Source organism: Triticum urartu, chromosome 3 (assembly GCF_003073215.2).
Source record: "Triticum urartu cultivar G1812 chromosome 3, Tu2.1, whole genome shotgun sequence".
NCBI classification, from domain to species: Eukaryota; Viridiplantae; Streptophyta; class Magnoliopsida; order Poales; family Poaceae; genus Triticum; species Triticum urartu.
This window is the reverse complement of record NC_053024.1, coordinates 584,075,113-584,093,593: the sequence shown is the minus strand read 5'-3', so window position 1 is coordinate 584,093,593 and position 18,481 is coordinate 584,075,113.

The following is an 18,481-nucleotide window of genomic DNA, read 5'->3' as shown; positions in this document are numbered from 1 at the left end:
CCAAGGTTCTCCTGACAGGGAGAGAGACCTTATTGAATTTAGCACATCTCCAAAAGGTGAGTGCTAAAACATATCCGCGGAGGTGAACTCCATGATCGGTGCCCAGTCGGACTCGACGGGCGCGGATACGAGCGGCTCGGAGTTCGTGACCAAAGATGAATCGAGTGATTCGGTAACACGGCTCTTGTAAGGGGTGAAGTCAGTATCCGGCTCTATCGCCGCTGAGAGTGCGGCGTCCATGGTGGGGTCCATCCCTCCGCTCTCGGATGGCGCGACTTGCTCCGGATTGAAGGACGGAGTAGCTGCGGATGTGATCTCCTGAATACTGGCCGATGGTAGAGTTACATCATGCTCGTCAAGACTATTCGGCGCGTCCGACATGGGCTCGAATCCTTCAAAGATCAAGTCTCCGCGGATGTCGGCCGTGTAGTTCAAGTTTCCAAATCTGACCTTGTTGGGGATATCACTACTCGGCGTAAACTGGCCTATCTGGGCCGGGTTAACTTCGTCAGTAGGTAACTATGTTAAAGCCCAAGAAGGCAGATGAGGGCTCAAGGCCCATAGTCGGTTCAAGCCCTGTAGCCGTAAACCGGCGTTGGTATGTAACTTGTATTATAAGTTAGGAATAAGTAGAGACCAAACCGGACACACCTATGAGCCGGTATTGGGACTCTATGAACCGACGGGCGTCACCCGTGTATATAAGGGGACGACCCGGCGGCCGTTCAGAAGAACAGACAACAACTCAAGACTTAGGCGAAGCTTGTTTGCTCCCTAGTCATCGAAACCCCATCAATTCCATCACAACTAGACGTAGGCTTTTACCTTCATCGAAGGGGCCGAACTAGTATAAACTCTCTTGCGTCCCTGTGTCCGCTTTAACCCCTTCAAGCTAACCCGCTGCGATGGCTCCATGACTAAGTCCTTTCACGAGGACATTTGCCGTGACAAAACCACGACAGTTGGCGCCCATCGTGGGGCTATCGCACGATGGTTTCAAGTTCTTGGAGGGTTGCTTTGAAGGACTCGAGGGCTACGCTGTGGGCCGGATGACTAAGAGTCGTGGCGGCAAGCTCTACATTGATGATGTAGGCTGGGGCCCCAAGGCCGGCTCAATTGAGTACGGGTATCGGGTCCCCTTTGGTGGCATACACGTTTTTATCGGCAAGATCGGTGAACCGGGCCCTAAGCCGGACATCTGCACCGACCTCGTCGAAACGGCTCAGCGTGCGCGGTCCGCCCGGGTTAAACCGGCCATGAAGCATGCCTTCGTGGGAGTCATCCATGGAGGAAGTTATGAGGATGGATCGGAATCTCACGGCGAGACCGTCATTTATTCCGACGACGAGTCATCAACCGGAGAAACCGGATCTCTATATTAGCTACCAGATGGCCAGATTGGGGGCTGTTCCGATGGCGACAGTATTCCGGACCCCTCTGATCTACCCAACCGAGTTGGAATATTCATGGCCGGCACACAAGCAGCACTTCATTCTTCGACCGCTGCGCCAATAAACTCCGGTTCAGTAGCGGCGACAGCTGCCGGGACAGGAAGCTCTGTACGCCCGCCGGCTCAAGTTCTATCAGATCTATTTGATGCATTGGCTGTGCTTATGGCAAAAGCTAACCCGGCAGATCAGGACGTCCACAACGCGGAGATTACAAAGGTGAAGGAACAGATCACCCAGGCCAAGGTGGACCTGGCGGCTGAGAATGCCAGGATGGCCGCAGAGCGGGCCGCTTTAGACGCACAAGCCTACAGGCTCATGTTGGACCAGAACGCGTCGCATGAAGTCATGAAGAGGAAGTACCGATCTGGTCTGCCTTTGGTTTTCGAGGCCAGAGACCTTTTCAACACCCCGGGAGCAGGAACCAGTGATCCGCTGGAGGTAAATCGGACGGAAGCTCCTGGGACCGGCGCGCCGGTTCATCCCCGTCTGATGGATCTGCCTCGTCAAAACACTGTTATACCTTAGGCTGTTTCAACACCTCCGGGTCACTACTCCAACCCGATGGACAATCTCGTTGCCGCTACTGCATGACTGGAGGCCATTCCAATTGAAGGTGACTCGCCGCAGGCGGTAGAGACGCGATGGGTCAAGGAGCTTCTTAGGACAGCTTTGGTCCAACAGGAAGCATACTCGTACAGCCGCGACCGGATCCACTCGACCCCTCGTCCAAGCCGGAGCTATAGTAGGTGTATGGATGAACTGGCCGTGTCAAGTAATGAACGACGGGGAGCACCCCACGGCAACAACCCGGCAGGTGGTGCTGATAACGCTCAGGAAGTGGTGGACCAGGCCCGAGCGCGCAGGGAGGCCGAGTTAGCCACACAGTATCAGGCTCGGCAGCTTACGCCGGTTCTTCCAACTATCTCGGTCGAACCTGGTGTTACTTCTAGTTCTTTGGGGGTGCCTTGCCTTGTCCCCGCTTTACGCAATGTGCGCCTGCCTAAGGATTTCAAGGGCCCGCGCAAGGTACCAAATTACACGGTGGATCAACCCCCAGAGACATGGGTGGAGAGCTATGAGATGGCCATGGAGATGCTTGATGTGGATGATGCGGCATGTGCGAAGTACTTCACCATGATGCTTGAAGGAACGTCCCGCACTTGGTTAAAAAGCTTACCGGCCAATTCTATCAGTTCATGGGCCCAATTACGAGCCCGGTTTATCAGTAACTTCAAAGATACATGTAAGCAGCCTATGTCGATAGTGGACTTAGCTGCCTGTGTCCAGGCGGAAGGAGAATCGACGACTCATTGGGTGCGCCGGGTCTCGCAGGTTCTGCATTCATCAGACCGAGGAGCTGAAGTATTATAAGGACAATGTTGATCCGGCGGACATGACTCCACTAAATAAGCCAACTACGGAGCATGATCCGGACCTGAAGTTCAAATCGGCAGCTGAAACTAAGCTTGTTGACTTCGTGCCTGGTGATTTGTCCAAGCAGTTCAGCATCAGTGCCAACTTGGATCAGAAATAGGAAAGCGCGCTCATCGAGTTCATCCGTGAGAATCGGGACATTTTTGCATGGAAGCCCTCTGACATGCCAGGTGTACCGAGGCAACTCGCTGAGCACACCCTTAATGTGGATCCTAAATACAAACCGGTGAAACAGTTCCTCCGCCGGTTTAACGAAGAAAGATACAAGGCGATTGGAGAAGAGGTAGCCAGGCTCTTAGCAGCTGGCTTTATTATTGAAGTATTCCACCCTGAGTGGCTTGCCAATCCGGTGCTAGTCCTTAAGAAAAACGGCACCTGGCGCATGTGTGTGGATTACACAGATCTTAATAAGGCTTGTCCAGCAGATCCTTTTGCCCTCCCCCGTATTGATCAAATTATTAATGCTACGGCGGGTTGTGAGTGTTTGAGTTTTTTGGATGCATATTCTGGCTATCATCAGATCAAAATGGCAGTTAAGGACCAGGAAAAGACGGCATTCATAACTCCCTTTGGAGCCTTCTGCTATGTGTCTATGCCCTTTGGGCTCAAGAGTGCATAGGAAACTTATCAACGGTGTGTACAAAATTGTCTTCACAAGCAGATTGGCCGTAATGTACATGCTTACGTGGATGATATCGTGGTTAAGTCAAGGGAGAAGGAGACTCTGGTTGATGACTTCAAGGAAACCTTTGATAATCTGAGGACGTACAAGATGATGCTTAATCTGGCCAAGTGTGTCTTTGGTGTACCGGCAGGCAAGTTATTGGGTTTTCTGGTGTCCAATAGGGGAATCGAGGCTAATCCGGAGAAGATCACAGCCATCACCTCCCTGGCTAAACCGAAGTGTATCAACGATGTCCAACGCCTGGCAGGCCGGATTGCCGCGTTAAGCCGGTTTATCAGCCGCCTTGGTGAGAAGGCAATCCCTTTGTATCAGATGTTGAAGAAGACGGATCAATTCGTCTGGAGTTCTGCTGCTGACAAAGCATTTGAGGACTTAAAGCGGCAATTGGCCAATCCACCTGTGCTCGCCGCTCCCATGGACAAGGAGCCGTTGCTGCCATATGTTGCTGCTAATGCTCGTGCGGTCAGTGTGGCTATTGTGGTGGAACGAAAAGATGCAGGCAAGGAGCATCTGGTTCAACATCCAGTCTATTATATCAGCGAGGTACTCATTGAGTCCAAGCAAAGGTATCCGCATTGGCAGAAGCTGGTATATGGAGTTTTTATGGCAAGCCGGAAGCTCAAGCAATACTTCCAAGGGCACCCCATTACGGTGGTCAGTTCTGCTCCCTTGGGGGATATCATCCAGAACCGGGAAGCGACTGGCCGGATTGCCAGGTGGGCTATAGAGCTTGGGCCGCATGGGTTGAAGTATGTGCCTCGGACGGCGGTTAAGTCTCAAGCACTTGTTGATTTCATCAATGATTGGACGGAACTGCAAGCACCTGAAGAAAAGCCGGATCACACATATTGGACCATCCATTTCGACGGATCCAGGCAATTGGAAGGCTCGGGGGCTGGAGTCATATTAACTTCCCCACGAGGTGATAAGTTTTGTTACGTTCTCTGCTTAATGTTCCCTTGTACTAACAATGCAGCTGAGTATGAAGCCTTGCTCCATGGTCTCCGGATGGCTAAGGAGATGAATCTAAGTCGAGTTAAATGCTTTGGTGACTCGGACCTCGTGGCTCAACAAGTATCTGGCACTTGGGATTCCAAGGACCCACTCATGGCAACATATCATCGTGAGGTGGATATTGTTGCAGGTCACTTTAAAGGCTATCAGGTGGACCACGTGGACCGACGGAAGAATGAAGCGGCGGACGCTTTAAGCCGGCTGGGCTCTCAGCGCAAACCGGTCCCGCCCAATGTTTTTCTAGATGTGTTGCACAACCCGTCGGTCAAGCTCCCTGGTGAAGCGGGTTTGGCTATTCCTGATCCGGAAGCTCAATTGGTAGCAGCTCTTCATGTCATTCCGGATTGGACGCTTCATTACCTGGCGTACATGAACCGGGGCGAATTACCAGAGGATGAGACTCTGGCCCGACAGATAATCCGGCGGTCCAAGTCCATGACTATTGTCAATGGCGAGTTGCATCATTGCAGTGTACCGGGGGCGTTTCAACGTTGTGTGTCTCTTGAAGAAGGCTGTGAAATTTTGCGTGAGATCCACGAAGGAGATTGTGGTCACCACGCCGGTTCAAAATCTTTGGTGGCTAAAGCGTTTCGCCATGGCTTCTATTGGTTAACTGCTCATGCTGATGCGGAGGATCTGGTTAGACGATGTGACAGTTACCAAAAGTTTTCAAGACGTGCTCATGTGGCGGCTCAAGAATTGAGAATGATTCCAATTACTTGGCCGTTTGCGACTTGGGGGCTGGATATGGTTGGACCTTTCAAAAGGTCCAAAGATAAGAAGACCCACCTCCTGGTGGTGGTTGACAAGTTTACAAAGTGGGTGGAGGCAGAACCTGTTAGCAAGTGTTATGCGGCCATGGCGGTTTAGTTCATCAAAAAAGTGATTTTCCGGTTTGGCTTTCCACACAGTATCATCACAGATAATGGTACCAATTTGTCCAAGGGTGCCATGAAGGAGTTCTGCGAACGGGAGCACATCCGGCTTGACGTTTCATCAGTGGCACACCCACAGTCCAATGGTCAAGCAGAAAGGGCTAATCAAGACATCTTGAGAGGCATCAAGCCCCGACTTATGGTTCCTTTGCAGAGAACAACGGGTTGTTGGGTAGAAGAGTTACCATCTGTGTTATGGAGTATCAATACTACACCCAACAGATCAACAGGATACACACCGTTCTTCATGGTCTACGGAGCGGAGGCGGTTCTTCCCAGTGATATCCGTCATGAATCACCTCGTTTGGCGGCTTATGTTGAAGCTGAAAACAAGACAGCACGGCAAGACGCTTTGGACCTGTTGGATGAAGAACGTGACATAGCAGCCGCCCGCTTGGCGATTTACCAACAGGATCTTCGTCGTTATCACAGTCGCCGAGTCAGAACCAGAACCTTTCAGGAAGGAGATTTGGTGCTTCGGCTCATCCAAGATCAGACTAATATGCATAAGCTATCCCCACCTTGGGAGGGACCTTTCGTGGTCAGCAAGAATCTGCACAACGGGTCATACTATCTGATCGATATTCGAGAGCATAAAGACTCACGTACATCAGAGGAGGAGACCAACAGGCCGTGGAACATAGCTCATCTTTGGCCTTACTATACCTGAGCCATTGGCTCTACTTATGTACATATTACGATGATGTATATATATGATTAAATATAATAAACTGGAACCTCAGCTAAAGCGGGGTCTCTGTTCTTTTACATCATGTGTGGTTACACGGAGTTGTTCTAAAGCGGCCTCCGGTTTACCCCTTGAGTTAGCTTTTCAAAGCATCATGTTATATCACTTGGGGGCTTGGTCGTGTCCGAACCAATGCAACACCTCTTGATAGGCGAGAGACACCAGATCACTTGGGGACTTGGTCACGTCTGAACCAGTCACGCCTCTTGATCGGCCTAAGGCCATAGAATCACTTGGGGGCTTGGTCGAACCCGAACCATTGCCATGCCTCTTGATCGGCATAAATGCCACGGTTTCATTTGGGGACCTGGCTGACTTGAACCACAGCTACACCTATCGGGAGCTTGGTCGTGTCCGACCATGGTAACGCCATCTGATCGGCTCAAATAAAGCCTCTTTTTGTAAACGGTTTTATCATTGCCTTTGCTTCACATTTTTTATTGATAGATATTTCTTTTTGTTGTGTTTTTTAAACCGACAAAGTTTTAAGCCGGTTCAAACTGTCAATTGACGGAACACGGTCCATTTTTTATCGGGAGACTATTTGCCCGGTTTGATTTTTTATTAACATCCTATTACGGAGTAACACAGTGTTTTGTTAAAACCCGACATGGTTTACATGGTAAACCGGCATGATATATATACAGGAGCTGCTATCTCCTCCAACAGTGTGGGTTTATAAAACCTCCGCTTCAAGATTGGCCAAGCCAACTTCATGCCCAACGATGGCAGGTATTATGTATCCCAAAGATTTGATCATATGCTTAAATTTCAGATATTTTGGTTTCATATATGCATACATCATACTCCGCCTGACGGTACAACCGCGGTGGCACTTTAAGATTTTTTGTATTGCAGAAAATACTTTGGAAAGTTCATCACCCAAAGGAAGAACAAGTTGCAGTAATTATGCACGAAGGCATATCAAAATCAAGAGTATCGGCTAGCCTATTACAAGGCAACACGGTGCCCAAAATAAGATCATTGTTTTTTTCGCAAAGGAGAAGCAGTTTAAACCGGCTTCCGATTCAAGCTTGGTCACCATCCTGGCCTGATGGTTGCGGGTCATCCCGCGCCGCTTCAACTTCAGCTTCTCTACCCAACGGCTGGAAATCAACAGTTGTCCAGTCGATCCCCATTAATGCTCGAAAGACAGCTTCATCATGGATCAGCAACGACGGTTCAATATCGGGAGCATAAGTATGCTTACGGATTGGAGGGATAAGATTTTCCGCTTCAGGAATTGGTGCAGCTACTCGCTTGTTTTGGTTGTCATATTGGGCTTTATAATGAGACAAGTCTGCTTCTTCAACCAATTGACAAGCTAGCGGACGCACCTCCCGGTTTATTGCTCACAGATCTGCTTCACTAAACTCTGACCCATCTTCCTTCAAGCTGGGATAGCCCTGAGCCGCTTCAACAGGATCAAAATCCGGCACCCAAGCTTTTGCCTGGATTAAGGCATTGATCGCACCGGTTCGAGCAGCAGATTTATTTATCTCTTCAACCTGGGCAGGAAGCATCGACAGTCTCTTCAGAGTATATTGTATCAAAGTGGGCGCCGGATTGTTGTGGGATGCAGTACAGATGATCCGCTGTGCACCAGTGTACAGCTGTTCGATCAATGTGTAGGCGGCTTTCAATTTCTTCCGCACATCTGACCCCAAGTGACCAATGCGTGTCCCTGAAATATTACAAGGGGTTAACAAACCGGCAGCTCTATAAGACGGCCGAATCAATCCAGAAATCAAACCAGCTTACCAAAGATAGCAGCGATCATGGCATGCACATGCCGCTTTATGCTGGTCAGTTCGTCCACCACCGGTTTCAGTGCAGCCTCGACATCTTCTGCTCGTTTGGTTAAAGCGGATTTTTCAGTGGCCCAATCCGCCCGCTCTTTCTTGAAGCCCTCCTTAAGCTGTTCCATGGCGCTTAAAGCACTGGTTAATTCCTCTTTTGCTTTGGAGGTTTCAGCTTGTTGGGACTTCATATTTTCTTGGAGATCGGCGACTTGGTTTTCTTTTGTCTTCAGCTCAGCCTGCATAGAGACAGTTATATGATTCAGCAAGCAGTGCAAGAATTGAAGCACCAACCACATAACAAGTTATGCACTTGGCCCTTGGGGGCTAATGTATATTTGATCTTAATCTTTCAATAGATTCTAAAGTCCCAAGATCGATACAAGTATTCAACTTGGCACTTGGGGGCTAATGGCTATTTGCTCAAATAAAGATAACAATTACTTAAAGTCCCGGTTTAACTACGCTAAGTTGAACCGGCCCTTGGGGGCTACATCAGCGAATTCCGAAGTATTGAGATTTATATTAGCAAGTCCCGATTTGAATGAAGATTCTAAACCGGCCCTTGGGGGCTAGGAGACTTAACAAGATTGAAATACCCAAGTAGGGGAAAGCACATGGAAGTTACCTCAAATTTCTCTTTCTTCATATTCACCAGACCAGCTTCATAATCATGGCTGGTATACAGCCGGTTCAGGTAGCCAGAATGAAGATCTTGGGCATTCAGAGCAGCATAGGTCGCCAAGTCAACATTCCACTTGACTTTGTCCATGGCAGCAAATTCTTCTTTGGCGGTATGCTTGGATAAAGCAACAGGATTGCTGGGCTCTGTACGGCCAACACTAGTAATTACAACTTCATCATCCTTAGCATCACCGGTTTGCACTGGCGCGGTCGGTTTGTCAGCAGGCCGGGATGGACTGGTGGATTTCCCAAACCGGATGGGGCTTGTGGGATGGTTGACAGGGCCTGAGGTGTCAATAGGCCTTTCTTCAGCAATAAAATCGTCATCCTGCTGTGGTGGATCATTGGGTATATCTTCATGAATAGCCGCTTCAAGATTTGGTGTTTTACCCGGTTCAGGGACGGTGTCCTCCTCAGCCGCTTTATCCAGGCGAGCCATCTTGCTCGGCGTAGGCTTGGCCCTGAAAGGAATAACAAAGTCAAATACAGCATGTGTTACAAGGTGATGTACCAAAAATATTATGATAAGTATATCTTACCCAAGCACCGTTTTGAGCGGTGGCAGCTGAGTAGCCGATGACTCGCCAGAGGATGAGTGGGAAGTAACCTGATAATCGGAGTCAGATGGATTAAGAGGTTGACGAAAACAGCCCGCTTTAGGACAAGCACTTACAAGCAAATTAGAGACCTCTGAACGGCGTTTCCGAACCGGACTGTTCGGTAAACCGGTGGAGATAACTACCTGTCCGCTATGCCGGGTTGTGCGGCGAGCTTCGTGCTGTTGGGTCTTCATAAGAAATTTGGGATACAAGTAAGCAAGAGGATGAGAAAATTTAACCTTCCGGTTTGCCTGAAGGATTTTTAGTGAAGGCAAAGGGTTTGAATCGGAAGAGAGAGTAATTACCTCTGCAGCATCAGCATGGCTGGCTTCGGCATCATCCTGACAAATATCATCATCAATAAGGCGCATGAAAAATAAGCCAAGTGAGTCAAGCTCTACCTCAAGGTCCGGATTACCCACATCATCATCAGGGGCCGGATCAGAAGATGAAGTGGTTTTCTTTTTATGAGCAGACCGTTTCACGACTTTAGTCTTTGGCTGGGTTGGTCTTTCCGGTTTGTCTGTCTTTTTTGGCTTCTCCTGTGGAAGTTTCTTGCTCCAAAACGGATCATTACCCTGTTTAAACAGACATTGATATTAAACAAAGACCAGATATATCAATAACAGGTTCAGTAAAAAGAAAAATCAAACTCTTACAGCTGGTGGTTTGTTGGTGGCGCAGAAGGGAAGCAGGCCGGTTCGAGCATAGATGTGTTCCGGTTCATTCAGCATTTTATTCACAGCCTCTATGATTTCTTCGTCGGTGAGCTGGATGTTAGCATGTCGCAGTGGGTCATCAACACTGCCAGTATACTCGCACATCAAACCGGAGCGCTGACTAAGGGGCAATATGCTCCACGATATCCAACAGCGAGCGAGATCAACCCCTGTTAAACCGTTGGCCGTGAAGGCTCTCAGCTTGGACAGTTGAGGAGCGTATTTGCTTCTTTCCTTGGCAGTCAACCTTTGCGGAAAGGGGTGTGTATTGCTAAGCCATTCCAGACGAAAGCCAGGCAAAGGATTTTCATCAGCAAGGGAGGTGTCTTTGTAATAGAACCATGTTTGATTCCACTCTTTGGGGTGGCTATGTAGTTTGGCGTGAGGGTATGTGACCTCTTTCCTTTTCTGAATCGCCACACTACCCAATTCTGTATTGGAACCGTCAGTAAACTCAGTGCGGCAGTTTAGATGGAAGCAGTCTCTGAACAGCTCAACAGTGGGCTCCTCTTGAAAGAACGCCTCACAGAGTACTTGCAAGTGACACATGTTTGTAACAGAGTTGGGGCCAATGTCTTGTGGGTGGAGTTGAAAATTGGCTAAAATGTCCCGGTAAAATTTAGAACCGGGCGGCTTAAAGCCCCGGGCTAAGTGATCTACGAAAACGACGACCTCTCCTTTTTGAGGTGTGGGAGGACATTCTTCGCCAGGGCCCTCCAATGGATGGTGTTTTTGCTACCTAAAGCGCCGATCAGGACTAAATTGTTCAATTCAGTCTCTGTGACGCGAGAAGGAACCCAGTTGCACTCATATACTTACTTGGCCATGATGGAATATACAAAATAGGTGATTCCGGTTCAAGAAGGCATTGATTAAAGTACACTGGTATGTACAATGTTAAACCGGAGACAGCTCTATCTAAAACGGAGTTTTATGAAGCAAACAGCATCTGGCGGTTCAACAAGGGGACTAATGGTATATACCGGTTTGGCAATTGTTCTACAAAGTTAAACCGCCGGATCTAAGCATTGAAACAGTTGAGATTGTGGATGGGTAAGTGTACAGAAACATATTTCACAAGATTTCTCTACGGTGACGGAGCTGAAGCAAGTTCAGAAAAGAAGGAAAATATTCAAGGTTCAAAAAAGAACAGTACCGAATCAATGGGCAGAGATACAGGTAGATCTATGGTCTTGAGGCATTTAAGTGAAGGCGGATGCTAAAAACTACCGCTACACAGAGCAAAGGTTCATAGGTTCATCTAAGATCTATCATATGAGTACGAAGCAGACGATGAACACTGAAGAACTTGGAAACCCTAGAACGGATCTACGGAGGAAAAGGCGAAGAACTCACCGGAGCCGAGGAGGAAACAGAAGGTCGCCGCGATGCTCTGGTACAATCAGGGTGATGCAGCGGCCAAGGTTGGAGCAGAGGTCGTCGATGGCGGCGGAGCTCCGAAGCTGGACGACGCGGGGAAGACGAAGCAGAAGGGCACGAAGGGGAAAACGAAATGACCCTTCGGTCCTATTTATAAGGCAAGGGACATGTGTCAGGCACGAAAATCAAGGGACCATGGGTTTGGAAACAAAGCTGTCGCCTCAATTGTCACAGACCTATTAAACAAAAAAAGGTATCATGGATAAGGTTCTTTATAACAGGTGACGTCACGCCGGTTTACAACGACCAGAGAAGATGACATCACGGCAGTTCAACAAACTACAAGAAGATGTTGAAGATGAAGATTTTTGCTAAGGATTGACATGAACCTGTTCAAATCAATCTGGGGCCTAATGTTGGGGATATCACTACTGGGCGTAAACCGGCCTATCTGGGCCGGGTTAACTTCGTCAGTAGTTAACTATGTTAAAGCCCAAGAAGGCAGATGAGGGATCAAGGCCCATAGTCGGTTCAATGCCTGTAGCCGTAAACCGGCGTTGGTATGTAACTTGTATTATAAGTTAGGAATATGTAGAGACCAAACCGGACACACCTATGAGCCGGTATTGGGACTCTGTGAACCGACGGGCGTCACCCGTGTATATAAGGGGATGACCCGGCGGCGGTTCAGAAGAACAGACAACAACTCGAGACTTAGGCGAAGCTTGTTTGCTCCCTAGTCATCGAAACCCCATCAATTCCATCACAACTAGACGTAGGCTTTTACCTTCATCGAAGGGGCCGAACTAGTATAAACTCTCTTGCGTCCCTGTGTCCGCTTTAACCCCTTCAAGCTAACCCTCTGTGATGGCTCCACGACTAAGTCCTTTCACGAGGACATCTGCAGTGACAAAACCACGACAGACCTAATGGCCAGGGGCGTAGCTCTCAATCTGCTCCAGATGGCCAAGCGAGTTGGCCCGCGGTGCAAAGTCACCGAATATGAAGATCTGTCTGGGGAGGAAAGCCTCACCTTGGACTGCATCGCTAGTGATGATCGAAGGAGCCATCGATCCTTATGGTGACGACACAGAGGAACTCTTAATGAAAGCACCAATGTCGGTGTCAAAACCGGCGGATCTCGGGTAGGGGGTCCCAAACTGTGCGTCTAAGGCGGATGGTAACAGGAGGTAGGGGACACGATGTTTTACCCAGGTTCGGGCCCTCTTGATAGAGGTAAAACCCTACGTCCTGCTTGATTGTTCTTGATGATATGAGTATTACAAGAGTAGATCCACCACGAGATCAGAGAGGCTAAACCCTAGAAGCTAGCCTATGGTCTGATTGTCTGTTGTCCTATGGACCAAAATCCTCCGGTTTATATAGACACCAGAGGAGGCTAGGGTTACACTAGGTCGGTTACAAAGGAGGAGATATCCATATCCGTATTGCCTAGCTTGCCTTCCACGCCAAGTAGAGTCCCATCCGGACACGGGACGAAGTCTTCAATCTTGTATCTTCATAGTCCAACAGTTCGGCCAAAGGATATAGTCCGGCTGTCCGGAGACCCCCTAATCCAGGACTCCTTCACCCGGCATTACTAATATTACTCTTCATTGTCTACATATGCTCCAGGATAAATAAATCGAAAAATATATGACCTAACTCATAATTCACAAATATATGACCCCGCTAGCCTCTCGAAGGCCGAAGAGCACCTTTTTCGGGAGGTATCGGGGGTCGGGGTGTCCGGGTCGGGGTGTCGTGTCGGGTCGGGTGTCGGGGTTGGGGTATCGGGGTCGGGATGGCAAATCCTCGACCCCTCGAACCCTTGGCGACCCTCGGCCCCTTTTCCCCTTTTCCTCTTCACCCCTCGACCCCTAGACCCTCGACTCCTTTTCCCCTCGATCCTCGACACCTCGCCCCTTTCCCCCCGACCCTCGACCCCTTGACACATTTATCCTCGACCCCTAGACCCTCGATTCCTTTTCCCCTCGATCCTTGACCCCTTGACGACTCGGCGACCCTCTTTTTCTACTTTTCCTACTTCTTTTTTAATCTTCTACTTCTACTACTTTTTTTCATCATCATCTTCTTCTTCTTCTTCTTTCTTCTTCTTCTTCTTCTTCTTCTTCTTCTTCAATTCTTCTCCTCCACCTCCTCCTCTTCTTCTTCTTCTTCTTCTTCTTCTTCTTTATTTTCCTTTTTCCTCTCCTTCTTTTTCTTCTTCTTCCTTCTTTTCCTTCTTCCTCTTGTCTTCTTTTTCTTCTTCATTTTCGTTATTTTCCTTTTTCCTCCCCACTTCTACTTTTTGTTCTTTTCTTATTTTTTTCATCTCACAAAATGTACTAATAACCTAAAATATGACTAAATATAAAAAAAACTAACCTACAATCTACTAACCAAAAATATACTAACCTAAAAAAAGCAACTAAACCAACTAACCTAAATTACTAACAGTACAACCTAAATCAAAAAACAACAAGAAAAAACGGAAGAACCTCACCAGGGGCAGCTGTACGGAGCGACGCCGGGCAGGGGGGGGGGGGGGGGCAGCTGGACAGAGAGGCGTTGGGCGGCGGTGGCGCAGCGGCGACGGGTAGCGGGGCGCTGGGGCAGCGGCCGGCCTTGGGGGTCGTGGGCGGCGGGGGTGGTGGGGGTCGGGGGCGGGGGCGGCTCGGGCACGGCAGGGACGGCGCGGGTGAGATGAGAGGAGAGAAAGAGGGGAGAGAGAGGGGTGGGGCGCAGGCGCTGGCCGTTTTTTAGGTCAAAGCTCTTTGTCGTCTGCTAGCAGACGGCAAAGAGCCTAGCTAGTTCGGGTGGGGCCGGGGGAACGGTCGTTAGGTTGGACACTTTCTTTGCAGTCTGCTAGCAGACGACAAAGAAAGTGGCCATTAGGTGGTTCTCATTAGTGGGCCACCCTCCCTCTTTGTTGTGTGCTAGCGGACAGCAAAGCTTCTATGCCGTCTACTACCACATGACAAAGAGCTGGCTAACGGCAAACATGATCTTTGCCGTCAGTTTTCTGTAAGCTGATGGCAAAGACTTTCTTTGCCATCAGCTAGTAGACGGCAAAGAGCTGGCTGACGACAAAGATCCTAATTCCAGTAGTTCCTAGAGGGTACCCACGCTATAACTACGAGGCACGGCCGGGTAGGCAGATCGCCCTGGAGTGGGTTGGGCATAGCCCTTGCCGTAAGTCCTCGAGACGGGTCGATAGGAACATTGATCATCATCGCGCGCTCCCAAGATATTACCTAGATTGGGTATTTTATATGAGTTGGTCTTTGACCTATATGCACTAATCACCATGCGGGAACAGTTATGGGCCCTCGACGTCGTATGTATCAACCGAAGCTCTCCAGACGTCAGTGACTGAGCGGCGCGCGCCCGGGTGGTCCGCATAAGCACCTGCCTTGTATAAGGAGGTCGCCAGGTCTAAACCCGGTCACCCACGCAACATGCAGGAGTGCAAAGGGCGATGGGCCCAAGACGCCTGCGCGCTTAGGATGTAGACAGGCATGCTGGCCTCTCTATTGAGCCTAGGTAGGGCTACGACGTATTGATCTTCCGAGGCTGGGCATGACCCGGGAAAGTGTTTCCTGAAGGAAATATGCCCTAGAGGCAATAATAATAAAGTTGTTATTTATATTTCTTTATATCATGGTAAATGTTTATTATTCATGCTAGAATTGTATTAACCGGAAACTTAGTACATGTGTGAATACAAAGACAAACTGAGTGTCACTAGTATGACTCTACTTGACTAGCTCGTTAATCAAAGATGGTTAAGTTTCCTAACCATTGACATGAGTTGTCATTTGATTAACGGGATCACATCATTAGAGAATGATGTGATTGACTTGACCCATCCGCTAGCTTAGCACGATGATCGTTTAGTTTGTTGCTATTGCTTTGTTCATAACTTATACATGTTCCTATAACTATGAGATTATGCAACTCCCGAATGCCGGAGGAACACTTAGAGTACTATAAAATGTCACAACGTAACTAGGTGACTATAAAGATGCTCTACAGGTGTCTCTCAGGGTGTTTGTTGAGTTGGCATAGATCGAGATTAGGATTTGTCACTCCGTGTATCGGAGAGGTATCTCTGGGCCCTCTCGGTAATGCACATCACTATAAACCTTGCAAGCAATGTGACTAATGAGTTAGTTACAGGATGTTACCTTACGGAACGAGTAAAGAGACTTGCCGGTAACGAGATTGAACTAGGTATTGAGATACCGACGATCGAATCTCGGGCAAGTAACATACCGATGACAAAGGGAACAACGTATGTTGTTAAGCAGTTTGACCGATAAAGATCTTCGTAGAATATGTAGGAACCAATATGAGAATCCATGTTCCACTATTTGTATTGACCGGAGATGAGTCTCGGCTATGTCTACATAGTTCTCGAACCCGTAGGGTCCGCACGCTTAACGTTCGATGACGATCGGTATTATGATTTTATGTGTTTTGATGTACCGAAGGTAGTTCGGAGTCCCAGATGTGATCACGGACATGACGAGGAGTCTCGAAATGGTCGAGACATAAAGATCGATATATTGGAAGGCTATGATTAGACATCGGAATGGTTCCGGATGAGTACGTGGATTTACTGGAGTACAGGGGGGGTTATCGGAACCCCCCAGGGAGTCAATGGGCCTTATTGGGCCTTAGTGGGAGAGAGGAGGAGGCGTCCAAGGTGGAGGGCGCGCCCCCCAAGCCCAATCCAAATTGGGTGGGGGTGCGGCCCCCCTTTCCTTCCCTCTCTCTCCCCCTTCCTTCCTCTCCAACTCCAACTAGGGAAGGGGGAATCCAACTCCCACCGGGAGTAGGACTCCCCCCTTGGGCGCGCCATGAGAGGGCCGGCCCTCCCCTCCTCCACTCCTTTATATACGGGGGACAAGGGCACCCCATAGACACACAAGTTGATTGTTTAGCCGTGTGCGGTGCCCCCTCCATAGATTTCCACCTCGGTCATATCGTTGTAGAACTTAGGCAAAGCCCTGCATCGGTAACTTCATCATCACCGTCATCACGCCGTCGTGCAGACGAAACTCTCCCTCGACCTCAGCTGGATCTAGAGTTCGCGGGACGTCACCGAGCTAAACGTGTGCAGATCGCGGAGGTGTCGTACCTTCGGTGCTAGGATCGGTCGGATCATGAAGACGTACGACTACATCAACCGCGTTGTCATAATGCTTCCTCTTACGGTATACGAGGGTACGTGGATAACACTCTCCCCTCTCGTTGCTATGCGTCACCTAGATGGATCTTGCATGTGCATAGGAAAATTTTGAAATTACTGCGTTCCCCAACAGTGGCCTTAGAGCCAGGTCTATGCATAGAGGTTATATGCACGAGTAGAACACAAAGGAGTTGTGGGCGTGAGCATATACATATTGCTTGCCGTCACTAGTTGATTCTTGATTTAGCGGTATTGTTGGATGAAGCGGCTCAGGCCGACAATACGTGCACGCTTACGCGAGACTGGTTCTACCAACATGCTTCGCACATAGGTGGCTAGTGGGTGTCTGTTTCTCCAACTTTAGTTGAATCGATTTCAATGAACAGGGTTCTTTCTGAAGATCAAAAAGCAATTATACTATGTTGTGGTTTTTGATGCGTATGTAAAACGGTTCTTGCTAGAAGCCCGTAGCAGCCATGTAAAACTTGCAACAACAAAGTAGAGGGCGTCTAACTTGTTTTTGCAGGGCATGTTGTGATGTGATATGGTCAAAATGTGATTATATAAATTGTTGTATGAGATGATCTGGTTTTGTAACATAGTTATCGGCAACTAGCAGGAGCCATATGGTTGTCGCTTTATTGTATGAAATGCAATCGCCATGTAATTGCTTTACTTTATCACTAAGCGATAGCGAAAGTCGTAGAAGCAATAGTTGGCGAGACGACAACGATGCTTCGATGGAGATCAAGGTGTCAAGCCGATGATGATGGTGATCATGACGGTGCTTTGGAGATGGAGATCAAAGGCACAAGATGATGATGGCCATATCATATCACTTATATTTGATTGCATTTGATGTTTATCCTTTATGCATCTTATTTTGCATAGTTCGGCGGTAGAATTTTAAGATGATCTCTCACTAAATTTCAAGGTACAAGTGTTCTCCCTGAGTATGCACAGTTGCTACAGTTCGTCGTGCCGACACACCACGTGATGATCGGGTGTGATAAGCTCTACGTTCACATACAACGGGTGCAAGCCAGTTTTGCACACGCAGAATACTTGGGTTAAACTTGACGAGCCTAGCATATGCAGATATGGCGTCGGAACACCGAGACCGAAAGGTCGAGCGTGAATCATATAGTAGATATGATTAACATAGTGATGTTCACCATTGCAACTACTCCATCTCACGTGATGATCGGACATGGTTTAGTTGATCTGGATCACATGATCACTTAGATGATTAGAGGGATGTCTATCTAAGTGGGAGTTCTTAAGTAATATGATTAATTGAACTTTAATTTATCATGAACTTAGTACCTGATAGTATTTTGCATGTCTATGTTGTTGTAGATATATGGCCTGTGTTGTTGTTCCGTTGAATTTTAATGCGTTCCTAGAGAAAGCAAACTTGAAAGGTGATGGTAGCAACTACACAGACTGGGTCCGTCACTTGAGGATTATCCTCATTGCTCCATAGAAGAATTATGTCCTGGAAGCATGATGACCCACAAGTGTAGGGGATCTATCATAGCCTTTTCGATAAGTAAGAGTGTCCAACCCAACGAGGAGCAGAAGCAAATGATAAGCAGTTTTCAGTAAGGTATTGTCTGCAAGCACTGAAATTATCGGTAACAGATAGTTTTGTTATAAGGTAATTTGTAACGAGTAGAAAGTAATAAAAGTAAATAAGGTGCAGCAAGATGGCCCAATCCTTTTTGTAGCAAAGGACAAGCCTAGACAAACTCTTATATGAAGTAAAGCGCTCTCGAGGACACATGGGAATTACCGTCAAGCTAGTTTTCATCATGTTCATATGATTCGCATTCG